This window comes from Thermobia domestica, chromosome 6 (assembly GCF_964235325.1).
Source record: "Thermobia domestica chromosome 6, izTheDome1.hap1.1, whole genome shotgun sequence".
Classification (NCBI taxonomy): Eukaryota; Metazoa; Arthropoda; class Insecta; order Zygentoma; family Lepismatidae; genus Thermobia; species Thermobia domestica.
The window spans coordinates 8,538,498-8,551,827 of NC_137459.1; the positions used below are offsets into that span (position 1 = coordinate 8,538,498).

General features: G+C 39.5%; 1 long non-coding RNA gene across 1 annotated transcript in view; it reads right to left on the minus strand.

Moving 5' to 3' along the window:
- LOC145687836 (uncharacterized) overlaps nucleotides 1-13,330 on the minus strand; it is a 236,410-nt gene that overhangs the window by 148,257 nt on the left and 74,823 nt on the right. Inside the window, exon 2 of the long non-coding RNA XR_014131795.1 lies at nucleotides 1,687-1,837. This is a non-coding gene — a long non-coding RNA (uncharacterized LOC145687836). The remainder of the gene's footprint in view (nucleotides 1-1,686; nucleotides 1,838-13,330) is intronic.

The window sequence follows — 13,330 nt, forward strand, 5'->3', positions numbered from 1 at the left end:
GGGATGTCTCAGGATTTTTTTCCCTGAGATCATAGTGTTTTGTGGTAATTTGGGGCATGGTGGGAAATTTTGATAAAATTTCTCCCTCCCTTACTATTCAAGATAGAAACTTGAAATTTGGCACACACATTCAGAATACCAAGTACTATTTCTCAGATTTTTTTAGATGGCTACGTTGACACAGGAAGGGTCCAGGGGGGGCCAAAGTTCGGGAAAAAATTTCCCTCCGAAACTTTCACTTTGACATTTTTTCCCGCTTCTGGTATATGGTATGTGCATGCAAGTGGTACCATTTGAAAGCCAGCTCTATTCTGAAGAGAATGAGGTATGAACCATGATCCTAGGATAAATAGTGACGATACAGTAACTGCTTGACTGAAAGTCTAAAAAAATAGCCCAAAAAGCCAGGATCCGGAAAGGTTTAAGTTCCTCCATCTTTAGGGGAAATAGCAAAACATTTACGAAGAGATTAAAGAAGCCTATAAGGATGAAACCCCATCCAATGAGATGGTATTCAAGTAGAAGCGGCAATTTCAAAATGGACACCTAACCATCGCTGACGCCTCTAGATCTGAAAGACCATCTTTCACTGGTGATACCACCTTGACGGAGAAAGTTGAGAAGATCATAATGGAAGACAGGTGGATAACCATTGAAATTGTTATGTGTGTAATAGGTATGAGTTATGGTTCTGCCTGGAATATCATTCACAATCAGCTGCATCTTGAGAAAGTGTCAGCACTGTGGGTGTCAGGACTACTCACACCTTTCCAGAAGAGAAATCGCATGGACGCACCAAGAGAAATGTTGGATCATTGTGAGGTGGATAAAGAGGACTTTTTCGGCAGTCTATTGACAATGGATGAAAGTTGAGTTTATCTTTATGTCCTAGAAACAAAGAAAATGAGAAAACAATGGAAATACCCCTCCCTCCCAAACCCCAGAAAAGGTACGAGTGCAGAAGTATGCCGCCAGGGTGATGCTTTCAATTTTCTGGGATTGTGAAGGGGTCAACATAACAGATTACCTACCACAGAGGCAAACTATTACTATTACCTATTATTCCCATCTCCTGACTAAGTTATGAGAGGAACTGAAGAAGAAACGTCGTAGGTTGGTCACAAAAAGCATGCTGCTGTTGACACTTAATACACCAGCTCATTCCGCACATACATCCGTGATGAAGGCAGTGGAATTAGAATATTAAATACTACCCCACACCCATACTAACCGGACCTAGCACCAAGTGATTTCTTTCTCTTCCTAGAAATGAAGCGTCCACTCGGAAGATGCCATTTTGACGGTAGAGATAACGTCATTTCTGAGGTTGAACTGTTGTTTCAAAGCCAAACTGCTGTTTTTTTTTTTTTTTTTTTTTTTTTTTTTTCAAAACGGGCATACGGAAAGTGAAGAACCGCTGGGAAACATGTGTCGCTAGGCACGGTGACTACGTAGAGAAGGAGTAATTCCATGGTGGTGTCAGAGTTGTCCAGAGTGGATTTTTTCTATGTGATTTCACAAACTTTGTGATACCTCCTCGTACACACATCAGATTTCATTCAAGAGATCATTTGAAAGGGATCCAGGGAAGCCTACTGTATCATAGAAGTACGTACATAATTATCATACAGTACAGTCTTCCATATGGTTAGTTATCTTCTGATCAGAAATGAATTTGTCTCTTACCGAAGGCTTTAGAGGGTGTCCAACAGAATTATCGCTTGCCAGGTAGTAATAAGGTATGTTGGAATCTGTAATGTGCAGTGTTGACAGACACTCAAAATGGAAAAGCTTCTCCCCTAAGACTTGGTGGCAGCATCATCTCTGCCTGACAGAGCTAAAATTATAAAAAAAAAAAAAAGTTTTAGCTACTGATGATAAAGAATATACGAGAATAATGTATTTTTTAAACAACAATATAGTTTATTACTTGTGTCTTTCTACAAATAAATGATTCATTTTCTTTGGTCACCAGTAGAAATAAAGAACAAAAGGTCTTAGTAACAGTATGTTAAGTAACATCTTAGTTACGCATGTTTCAACTCATGCGAGTTGTATATAAATAAATAACATAGCGTTTCGGAGAAAAATAATTCCCACGTATGTATTTAGCTCTGTAGTAAACAAACATAAAACGGATATAACTTCTTCCTCTACGGCTGTTAAGTCATTTGAGACGAAGCTTATTTACAACCGTCGTACCGAAGCCCAGCATTGCTAATCTGTCTTAAATAATTGGAGAGGGAAATACATTAACTAATACAAGGACACAAATAGAAATTTTGCAATCAATTTGAACTCTTAAGTCCACATTTTTCTAACGCAAATCTTTCTCTCTTTTTCTTCCTTTCTTTAATATATACCTAGGTATAGATAAAAATGAAAGTGACTATGTTTCTGACTTAACTTTTAAATTACCCGACCGATCTCGATCAAATTTTCAACATATAAAGGTAACCAAGAAAATTCTGTTGCTTTTGCACCCACCATTTTCGAACATCAATATGTCACCTAAGACGTACCTGAAAGATCAAAAATAGTCCTATCAGCATCGACGGCCTTCTGCCAACGTTCTAGAAGTCCATGGATTCCATTACGGTAGAACTTGGTGGGCCGTGAAGCAAATAAGGTATCAAGTGCATTTTGCACCTCTATTAGGGATTTGAACTGGCCTCCCCTAAGGTGATTGTCCAAGGAATGGAACACGTGATAATCGGATGATGCAATGTCCTGGAAGTATGGCGGATGCAATAGTGTTTATCATCCAAGGCGTAGAATCGCGGGTCATTCTATCCACGTTGGGCTTAGCTTGTCCTGTATCAGGAGAACCCCTTTGCGATTCAGAAGTGCTGGATCCAGAGTTTTGAGTTTTTCTTAAACATGACTCAACTGCTGACAGTACACAGTTGCATTGATGCTCTGATCAGCTGGTACTAGTTCCCGATGCACGATGTCGTGAGCAGTCCACCAAACTCACAGGAGGACCTTCTTCTGGTGCAGTGCTGGTTTCGGCTGTTTTGAAACAGGCTCGTGGGATGCTAACCAATGATGACGGCACCGTGAAGCATCGTACAGAACCCACTTCTCATCACATGTCAACACCCTGTTCAGAAATGGCTCTTTCCTCAGACGAGACAGCAAAGAAACACAGGTGTGTGCTCGCATTGCCTTCTGGCCCGGAGTGAATCATATAAGACCCAACGACCCAACTTGTAGTGCTTTCCAAGTTGATGGAGGTGCTGGCGAATGGTGTCTCCACTCACACTGAATTGTAGGCCCAGTTCCTCACTTGTCTGGCCACTGTTTTCCTCAATTGCTACCTGAAGATCTTCATTTTGTACATGTGTCAGTCTGCCGGAACGTGATGCGTATTCGAGTATTTCGTTACCGTTCTTAAACTTGTTAAACCACCGCTGCACCGTCCGTGTAATAACGACACCCTCACCAAAGTCCTGGCATATCTTCCGCCTCGCTGCAGCGATGTTTGACTCTAGTTTGAACTCGTACAGCATATATGCCTTTATGACGCTCCTTGGAGGTCCCATGTTCACTCTGTCCTTAGATAAGTTCACGGTGTAACTGAACCGCCACAACCAGGTAATATATTAGATATACCCACACCAACAACTGATTTTCGCCTTATCTCTATTCGCATTCAATTCACGGTGTGAGGGCCAATGGAACACAGTCCTCCACAAAAAGCGATAGAACTCTCTTGGTTACCTTTATAGATGAAGTTCGGACTTGGAATGCCTTTTGTTTCACTTTACAACTTAGGGGAGGGGGCGGAACAGATATATAAAAATAAATAACATTTTTGAACAACCCGGGGGATTTCGATCAAACTTCCAACATAGATGAGGTTGTCCTTGGATATTTTCTATCATTTTACTTTGACGGCGCAATTTAGGGGAGATATTCAAAAATGACAGAAAATGACCGATATTAATATCAAATCTATAGTTCCGGGATCGCTGAGAAGAACAGTGACACTTTCGATACTCTTTAAATTCAAATGCATCCCCATAACTTGGGGAGGAGAAGATATTTAAACGTGATGGAAAATGATCAATGTTAATGTCGATTCCATAGTTTTCGGGGTCGCTGAGTTGAACAACTTTGGGAGAAGGATATATATATATACAAGTATATATCCTACTCCCCAAGTTGTATGATATATATGATCAGAATTGACCAATATTAGTTTTGAATCCATAGTTTTCGGGCTCGCTGAGATGAATAGTAACAGTAACCCGTTCACCTGTGAGTGTCGTGGTGTGAAAGTGGTGCAGTAAAATGGGCGACCTGACAGACTTCCAAAGAGGCATGATCGTTGGTGCCCGTCTGGTTGGAGCTTCAGTGGCAACAGTGGCGACCATTGTGAGGGTATCGAAAGGCACTCTGTTCAATGTCACGAGGGCATACACAATTCATTGGCAAACGACGTCTGCAAAGCACAACAGTGGTCGAAAGACAATCCTGTCAGATTGGGACCGGAGGGCATAAAAACGAATTGTAGCAGCTGAAAAGAAGACCACTGCAATGAAAATTACGTCTGAACTCAATTCCGGCCTACAAAACCCGGTTTCATCGAAAACAGTGCGACGGGAACTTCATAAAATGAAAATTCATGGCATGGCCACTATCGCCAAACCCCTGGTCACAGCAGTAAATGCGAAGAGGCGCATCCATTCGTGCAAGGACCACAAGGCGTGGACTCATGAGCAGTGAAAACACGTAATGTGGTCCGATGAATCGACCTCCACCTTGTTTCCAACAATCGGTCGTGTTTACGTATAGAGAACACCGTCGCATGCCTATGATACAGACTGTCTGCTTCCAACTGTAAAGTATGGGGGTGGTTCTGTTACAGTATGGGCAGCGATATCGTGGTTTTCTGCAGGTGCCGTCATAGCCCTGCATGAAATGATGTATGCTAAGGCGTACGAGGCAATTTTGGGGGACCAAGTTTTACCTGTAACCATTTCAATTCGAGGTCTCTGTTCGGGTGAACATTTATTTGTAACCACTCCGTGTAATCTGGTCGCTGTTCGTGGTTCGTGGTCCTACCAATAAGTATTTTCCTGATACTTGAACTTACCTGGATAGGACGATGAAGGACCTCTCCAAGAAGAGTTACAAATTGTTCCCAAATGGCTCGTCGGTCTCAATGATGAGATGAACATTAGGCGCCGAGAGGTTCGGGTGTCTCGTCTCGAAAACCTCACGTACGATCAGACGGTCATCCAGACCATAACGCACACAAACATCACCCATACAAACAACGAAAACACACTGCATTAAATAACACTCTACTTATTTATTAGAACACTATTATAAAAAAATAGCGAAGAGGAATGAACACAACACTGAACACAGAATATGTATAATAATTTTCATCACTAGAACCACACTTTGCCGTTCTAATGCGCTGTAACCCTTTATATATATATATATATATATATGATTATAATTCAGATTTCACTGCGAATGCTTCTCTCACACCATTGACGGACGCACTTCGGGGATTAGCACTGGGGAAAAGTTGTCTGGATAATCCCACGAGGAATCCAGTTGCTGCGCCAAACACTCGTGAAGCGTAAAAATGAGTCTTCAGCAAATTAAAAAGAAAAAGTAGAATGCTGATGTTGGAGGGCGCGTGTATAACTGGCATGTACGCACAAGGTCTGCGGACCTGGGACTTCACAAGTTGGGGCTAGCCGTAAGAAAACGTCCTTCACCGGCTAATAGCTTATGCCCCTTAACACAAAATCATACTTAATTCCCAACGCAACGTGCGTGGTGGCTGCATACAATACCGGAGTCAAACTCCCTGAGCACCAAAGCTCAAGGTACAGGCTGCAGTGGTCGATTAAAGAGGGTTGACAGTTCATTTCAAAAATCACTCAGTTAACTCACCTGTATGCACATACAAACAGAATACGGAAAATAATTTATGTTAATTTTAGTCAACTGCCCACAATGGACGAGACACTGCGATAACTCGGGCGTGAGAAAGTACAGATAAGAGACTGCAAAGCAACGCAATTGGTGCCACTATGGTCACTTGAATACCTGTTCTGGTCTAGTCTGCTGTAATCTATTGCAATGTTTCATAAGCGATTAAAGAAAACACTTAATTCAGTTCCCAATAACTATAGACTATATACTGTGCATATAATAAGTCAGGAAGAAACACTGAAATGGTTTGTCACTAACTGAAATGTTCTCACCAAAAGCAATGTTTTAAATATATATATGAAAAAGCGATGAAAGACTTCTTTGTCCAATTGTGTGGAAAAGAAGCAATTCCCACCGAAGAAAGAACTTATATGCGTCGCAGAATAAAGTACAAATCGAAAATAATAATCACTGTCTTTACGAAATATACAGAGTGTCCACAAAAACTACTTCTATAACCTGGTAGCGGTTATATACCCATGGCCCAAATATTGTTCCCTGATGGTGATGGCATCTACCAAGATGTTCTGGCACCTTGTCAAGCTGCAAAAACTTGAAATCATAGTTTGAGGAGCATGATTAGGAGCTATCACACCTTCCCTGGGTCCTACAATTACCAGATCTGAATACCATTGAGCCACTGTTGTCTGAGTTAAAAAGGCGGGTTCGGAAGTAGAGCATGTTTTGGAGGAACATTGGTACAAAATTCCACACACCACGATTCAGGAGCTGTATACGTCCATTCCACGTCGGATCCAAGCTGTTTTGGACGCAAAAGGAGGCCCCACACCATACTAGGTATGAATTTCACACTTTTGCAAACGTTTTAGATTTTTTAAATATAAAATTGAAAATCACTATGTTTGTGACTCTAAATCTCCTGAACCGCCCGACCGATCTCGATCAAATTTGTAACATGGATGAGGTTTGAGTCTGGGCTGGTTTTAGGCTTTTCACTTTGGTGGTAGAAATGAGGGTTGGGGGAAGGGGACGGGGTATAAAGAAATAAATAAAACTTAATAACTCCTGAACTACTAGACCGATCTTGATCAAATTTTCAACATAGATGAGGTTCAGGCCTCTTGTCGTTTTTATGATTTAAATTTTACGGAGCAACGTAGGGCTGGAGAAGGAGGGGGAGATATATAAAAATCTATTTATATAAGACTGAAAATGACTATTTTTGTAACTTAATAACTCTTGAACTATCCGACCGATCTCAACCAAATGTTCAACATACATAAATTTAGGAGCATGGATTACTTTAGGCTATTCACTTTGACGATAAAACGTAGGGGAGGGGGAGGAGGAGGGAAATTTATAAATGATCAAAAATGACCGATATTAGTGTTGAATCCATAGTTTTCGGGGTCGATGAGAGAAACAGTGACACTTCTGATGCTGTTTCAATCTAAGTTCAGCCCTGATGGTTGGGGAAGGGGAGGGTACAACTTAGGGGAGCGGGACAAACATTTAGAAATGAATCAAAATGACTAATATTAGTGTAGAATCCATAGTTTTAGAAGTAGCTGAGATTAACAGTGACAATTCCGATGCCGTGTGCTGCAGCACGGAGGAGGCGGAGGGGTAGGCCTATATATATATATATATATATATATATATATATATATATATATATATATATATATATATATATAATGATCGAAAATGACCAATATGAGTGTCCAATCCATAGTTTTCGGGATCATTCAGATAAACAGTGACATTTCCGATTTGGTTTAAATCTAAAATTAGCCCCGACACTTGGGGGAGGGGGGAAAAGAGAAATATATATATATATATCAGTGTCACATTTATAGTTTTTTTTTTTTTGGTCGCTTAGATGAACAGTGATATTTTCGATCCCGTGTAAATCCCAATTCAAACCCGCAACTTCGGGAGGGAGAGGAAGAGATATTTAAAAATCTTAGAAAATGACCGATACTAGCGCTGAATTCAGAGTTTTTGGGGGTTGGTGACACTTGCGCTGAGATGAACGGTGACACTTCCGATGACATGGCTCGCAACATGGGGGAGGGGAAAATCTTCTATATTATATAATTGAAAGTGACTATGTTTGTGACTTAATCTCTTGAAACCATCCAACCGATCTCGATCAAACTTTTGACGTACACTCATGTCCAAAATTATTGTCGCATATCTATAACTGTCTTCTCGTAATAATATACTTTGAAGTTGTATACTGTGTTATATCCAAATATGTATTTATTTTATCTCGTGCTCTAATCAAGTTATTGCAAGCTTTCATTGTCTTTTGAAATTTGTTAATACAATAAGTGATAAAAAAACATTGCGCATTACTAAAATATGAAAGTACTTCATATGACGCCATTCCTATTGAGATATATGAGAGTTCCCCCCCCCAAAGAAAAAGACTTTTCCAATAATGTTGCAGCTTCATTAAATAGCACCGTTCATTTGAAGTACTATATGGTATTCTTTCTTAGAAACTAGTTGATACCTGCGGATGAACTTATTATCTTGTTTGTACATTATGGAATATGTATATTAAGTATATTTTTCCAATGGCTTCTTGGAAACATGGCCACTAAACACCTTATTTTTATGGTAGTGGCAATTAGTGTAGCCGACATGCATTGTGAGGGGAAACTCTGCTGGGAAGCTTTTGCTAGCACATTCGACAATCCACTACACAATCCGTACCTTTTAACCTGTGATTATGTCATAGAATGATTGAAAAAATGCTTTGAAATTTCATGGTAGGCCAACGAAGCTAAGGTTTGTGGCACCGTAAAAAAAAAAAAAAAAAAAAAAAAAAAAAAAAAAAAAAAAAAAAACACGGACGTTCTTTTTGCAGGACATCCACAATTTATGACTGCGCCGGAATAATTGTTTGAACTGGCAAGTGGATTAGGGGGGCGCGGTGGCTTAGTGGTAGAGCGTTCACCTCCGGTGCTTGGGGTTCCTGGTTCGATCTAAGCTCGGGCCGTGTGTACTTTGTGGTGGACAAACATCGTGCTCGTGGGTTTTCTCGGGGTTCTGCCGTTTCCTCCCACTTTCTTCATTTCACCATTTCACTCATCTCTCATCATCACCGTGTCCTTTAGCCTAACCGGCTTAACTGTGGGACGTAAAACTTAAAGATTTCATTTCATTTCATTTTTGGCAAGTCGATTACGTATAGCAGATATACAATCTATCTATCTTGTTTCCATATCTTTGCATATTTTGTCCAATAAACGAATACGAAAATAAATTTAGTATACAGGGTGAAGCAAAGAGACGTTAAAATTAAATAGGTGTTCTTTTTGTTTTTGTTTTGCAGATTAAATCATGGCATGCTGATATTCCATTGAGAAACGAAGGAAAATAGTTGCCTGGATGAAGGTTTTTCAGTCCACAAACATCGTACAAGAAAAATTCACGGCCTGTACCGGACGGGATGCACCTTTGCGCTTGACAATTGGTAGGATTCACCTAAGCTGAACGTTTGGTGTGCAGTGAGCAAATTTGGGAATATTTGAAGAAGAGGCTGTCCGCGGAGAGAATTACCTTGTCATGTTCAGCACGTTCATGAAGGAGAACACGCCACTTACCATTCTCCAACAAGGGTATTTTCAGCAAGACGATGCCCCTGCCCATTACGGTCAAATGGTTCGAGATTACTTAAACAACACGTTCGGTAAACGTTGGATTGGTAGAGGTGGTCCTCTTCTATGGCCAGCACGTTTCCCCGACCCGACGCCATGTGATTTTTGGTTGTGGTGCATCGTCAAAGGTCGTGTGTACGCCAGTAAACCTAGCAACTTAGACGACCTGATGCACCGCATCACTCACGTCATCGCTGCCATCGCTATGATCAACAAGGGACAGATTCCGTAAGTGCATTGAGCTGGATGGGTGCCAAATTGAAACTCTGAAAACAAATCTTTGCGTTGTAATTTCACGTGAGTAAACCCCCTTTTAATGTTAACATCTTTATGCCTCACTCTGTACAGTACAGGGGCTTCTTGTTGCAGTTGCTTGATTGAACTCTCCAAATTTCATCCTGAAAACGTGGAGGGGAGTCATATTTACAATTACTGCTGAAATTATGACAAATCTCTCGAATCTATCGTAGGTTTATTAAGTTTAGTGTAAATATAGATCAATCACACTAATATGCCTGAAAAGATATTACCCAACTTCTAGCTTTACTGTAGGAAGATGAAAGTAAAAAGAAGAAAAGTTGAAATGAACACATGATATTTGAACTACTTTTCCAGTACAAAACTTCCAAACCTTATCTGTATTCCGTGAGTGTATTCCTTTTATCATTCAACTAAATATTATTTGTTGCAAACCAACCTGTTAACAGAAGTTCATAAACACAAGAGGGACACGTCTAAAGTTTCTACGAGAATCTTGAGCTTGTCAGTAAATTTATGGAAGAAATCCGTATTAACGCCAGATTTGTTATGATGTAATAGTCAGACCATCTTTTTGGATCAAAAGATCCAATATATTATAGGCAAAAATTTTCTTGTAGGCTTTATATCTGGGGAACTACATATAGTGTAGCCAAACGAGAACTATCACCTAATTCAGTATGATGTGCTAGTTTCGTTAAAAAAGTACGAAAACTCGATTTAGGTGCTGTTCAAAAATGTTGTAGACTCAGATCCAAAAAATCCAATATACTTCATTCAATTAATTGTTTTTAGGCTTTATATCTCGAGAAGTACGTATAGTGCAGGTAAACAAAAACTTTCACTTAACTCAGTGTCATGTGCTTATTCCGTAAAAAAATACGAAAACTTGATTTAGGGGCCGGTCAAAAATTTTGTGGCCCCTGATTCAAAACCTAATTATTGGCCAAGATCGCAAGCTTTTGATGCATGTTTTGGATCATTCCTAAAATTCTTGTTAGTAAAAACAATTTGTAATTCCGACTTTATATAACCCTCCCCATTAACGTGTTTTATCTCTGATTATTCATTTCTCAGAGACAAAAGTAGAGTTAGTTTATGAAAAGATAAAGTTAGATGTAAACATTAATATTATAAAATATTGAAAAAAAAACTAGCATATTTAAGAAAGCTACATAATGGAGCTCAAACAAATAGAATGTTTTTCTTTCTGTAATAGCAGTAATAGTTAATAAAGTATTTATTAGAGAACTATCAATTGTATTTTTTTCTTTTTTACAACAAACTTATTATATAACACTTTAAGTTCTGCAATACAGATTTTCCATTAAGTACTAGCATTTCGAAAGCAATTACACTGTTCAACAACGAAAATGTAAATTGAACAAAATCAGCTAATTCTTATTGATTTTGTGGTGCTGATCACGAATTTGAAAGTTATTTTCGAATATTAGCTCTACTTTTCGTTTTACAGGCATGTCTAATAATAACGCTTTAAAGATAAATATATTCGCTTCGTTTGGGGTAAAATGTTACACTGATCCGGCAACACTGGAGAAACTATATGAACGCTTGGTTTCATTGTGTTCCTTATCTCAGTAGTGTTCTGCTATTGTTAGAAAAGACAGATTTAGTGCAGTTATCAGCGTTTTGGGTGTGACGTTTGTGTAGCGCAGGACATAAAAATACAACTACAAGTACGCAAAAATACTGGTATTCCGAATGTATATTTTTAAATAGTTGTCGGAACTATTTCAAGTGACATTTTGAGGATTTCAATAAACAAAAATGCCGCAAAATTGTGTAAACAGTGCGGATAGCTTCTGCTACGTGTGTGGGGAAGTGACATTTTCCTCACAAAAGCAGACTATAACACCACTATTAAGAAAAGCCTATCAATATTACTTTGGTTATAAAATTGGAGACCAAGATAAATCTTGGGCACCCCACATTGTGCGTAACACTTGTGCCAGCAATCTAAGAAATTGGATTAATGGGAAGGGGCGCTCAATGCCTTTTGCAGTGCCCATGATTTGGAGGGAGCCAAGCGACCACATCAGAGACTGTTATTTTTGTATGGTTCCTTCCGTCAAGAAGGGAATTTCCACGAAGAAGAAGCGGGCCTTAATCTATCCTAACATTCCTTCTGCAATGCGCCCTGTTCCACATGGAGAAGGACTACCTGTTCCTGACCCACCTAAAGAATACGATCTTTTTTCTGATGATGATCAAGAAGTTGAAGCTCCTGAATCAAGTACTTCGAAGGACCCTACGTTTGTTGTAGAAGAACCTCCATGTGAACCACATAGACTTACTCAAGAGGAACTAAGTGATCTAATCAGAGACTTGGACCTCTCGAAAAGCAAAGCCGAAATTTTAGCGTCACGCTTAAAGCAATGGAATTTATTGCAGGAAAAAGTAAATATTTCAGTGTATCGGAATAGGGAGATGTTCACTTCATTTTTTACTATGGAAGACACACTTGTGGCATATACAGATGTAAATGGTCTCATGAGGGCTCTTAAAATTAATTACGAACCTACGGAGTGGAGGCTCTTTATAGATTCGTCTAAGGTGAGTTTAAAGGCAGTGCTTTTACATATTGGAAATGAACTTCCTTCAATTCCTGTAGGTTACGCAGTTCATATGAAGGAATCTTATGAAAACTTGAAACGTTTACTTCAAGCCATTAAATATTACGATTTTCAGTGGCTCATTTGTGGTGACCTTAAAGTAATAGCACTGTTGCTAGGTATGCAGTTAGGGTATACAAAGTATTGTTGCTTTATATGTGAATGGGACAGTAGAGATCGTGGATCTCATTACCGCAAAAGTGATTGGAGTACCAGAGAAACTCTTCAGCCGGGAGTGAAAAATGTAGCAGCATGAACCACTGGTAGATCGTAACCGAATTTTGCTTCCCCCTCTACATATTAAATTAGGTCTTATGAAAAGTTTTGTTAAGAGCATGAACGAAGAGGATGAGGCCTATAAGTACTTAAGAGAACAATTCCCTTGATTAAGTGATGCCAAAGTTAAAGAGGGTGTTTTCATAGGGCCACAGATTAGGCAACTATTCAAAGATCACAAGTTCGACGAAATTCTCCAAGGTGAGGAGAAAGCTGCGTGGGAAAGCTTGAAAAGTGTTTGTTCACAGATCTTGGGAAGACACCGAGCAACAAATTACAAACAACTGGTAGCAAAGTTGTTATTGTGCTACGAAAATTTTGGTTGCAATATGTATCTGAAACTCTACTTTCTTCATTCACATCTAGACTTCTTTCCCGAAGATTGTGGAGCAGTAAGTGACGAACATGGTGAGCGTTTCCATCAAGATCTTGCAGCCATGGAGAAGAGATATGAGGGAAAGTGGAATTCTAACATATTGGCCGACTACTGTTGGACTATTGCAAGGGATGCTCCAGATGTAACCTACAAAAGGCAAGCCAAGCGAAGACGCTCAAAATAAAATAAACATA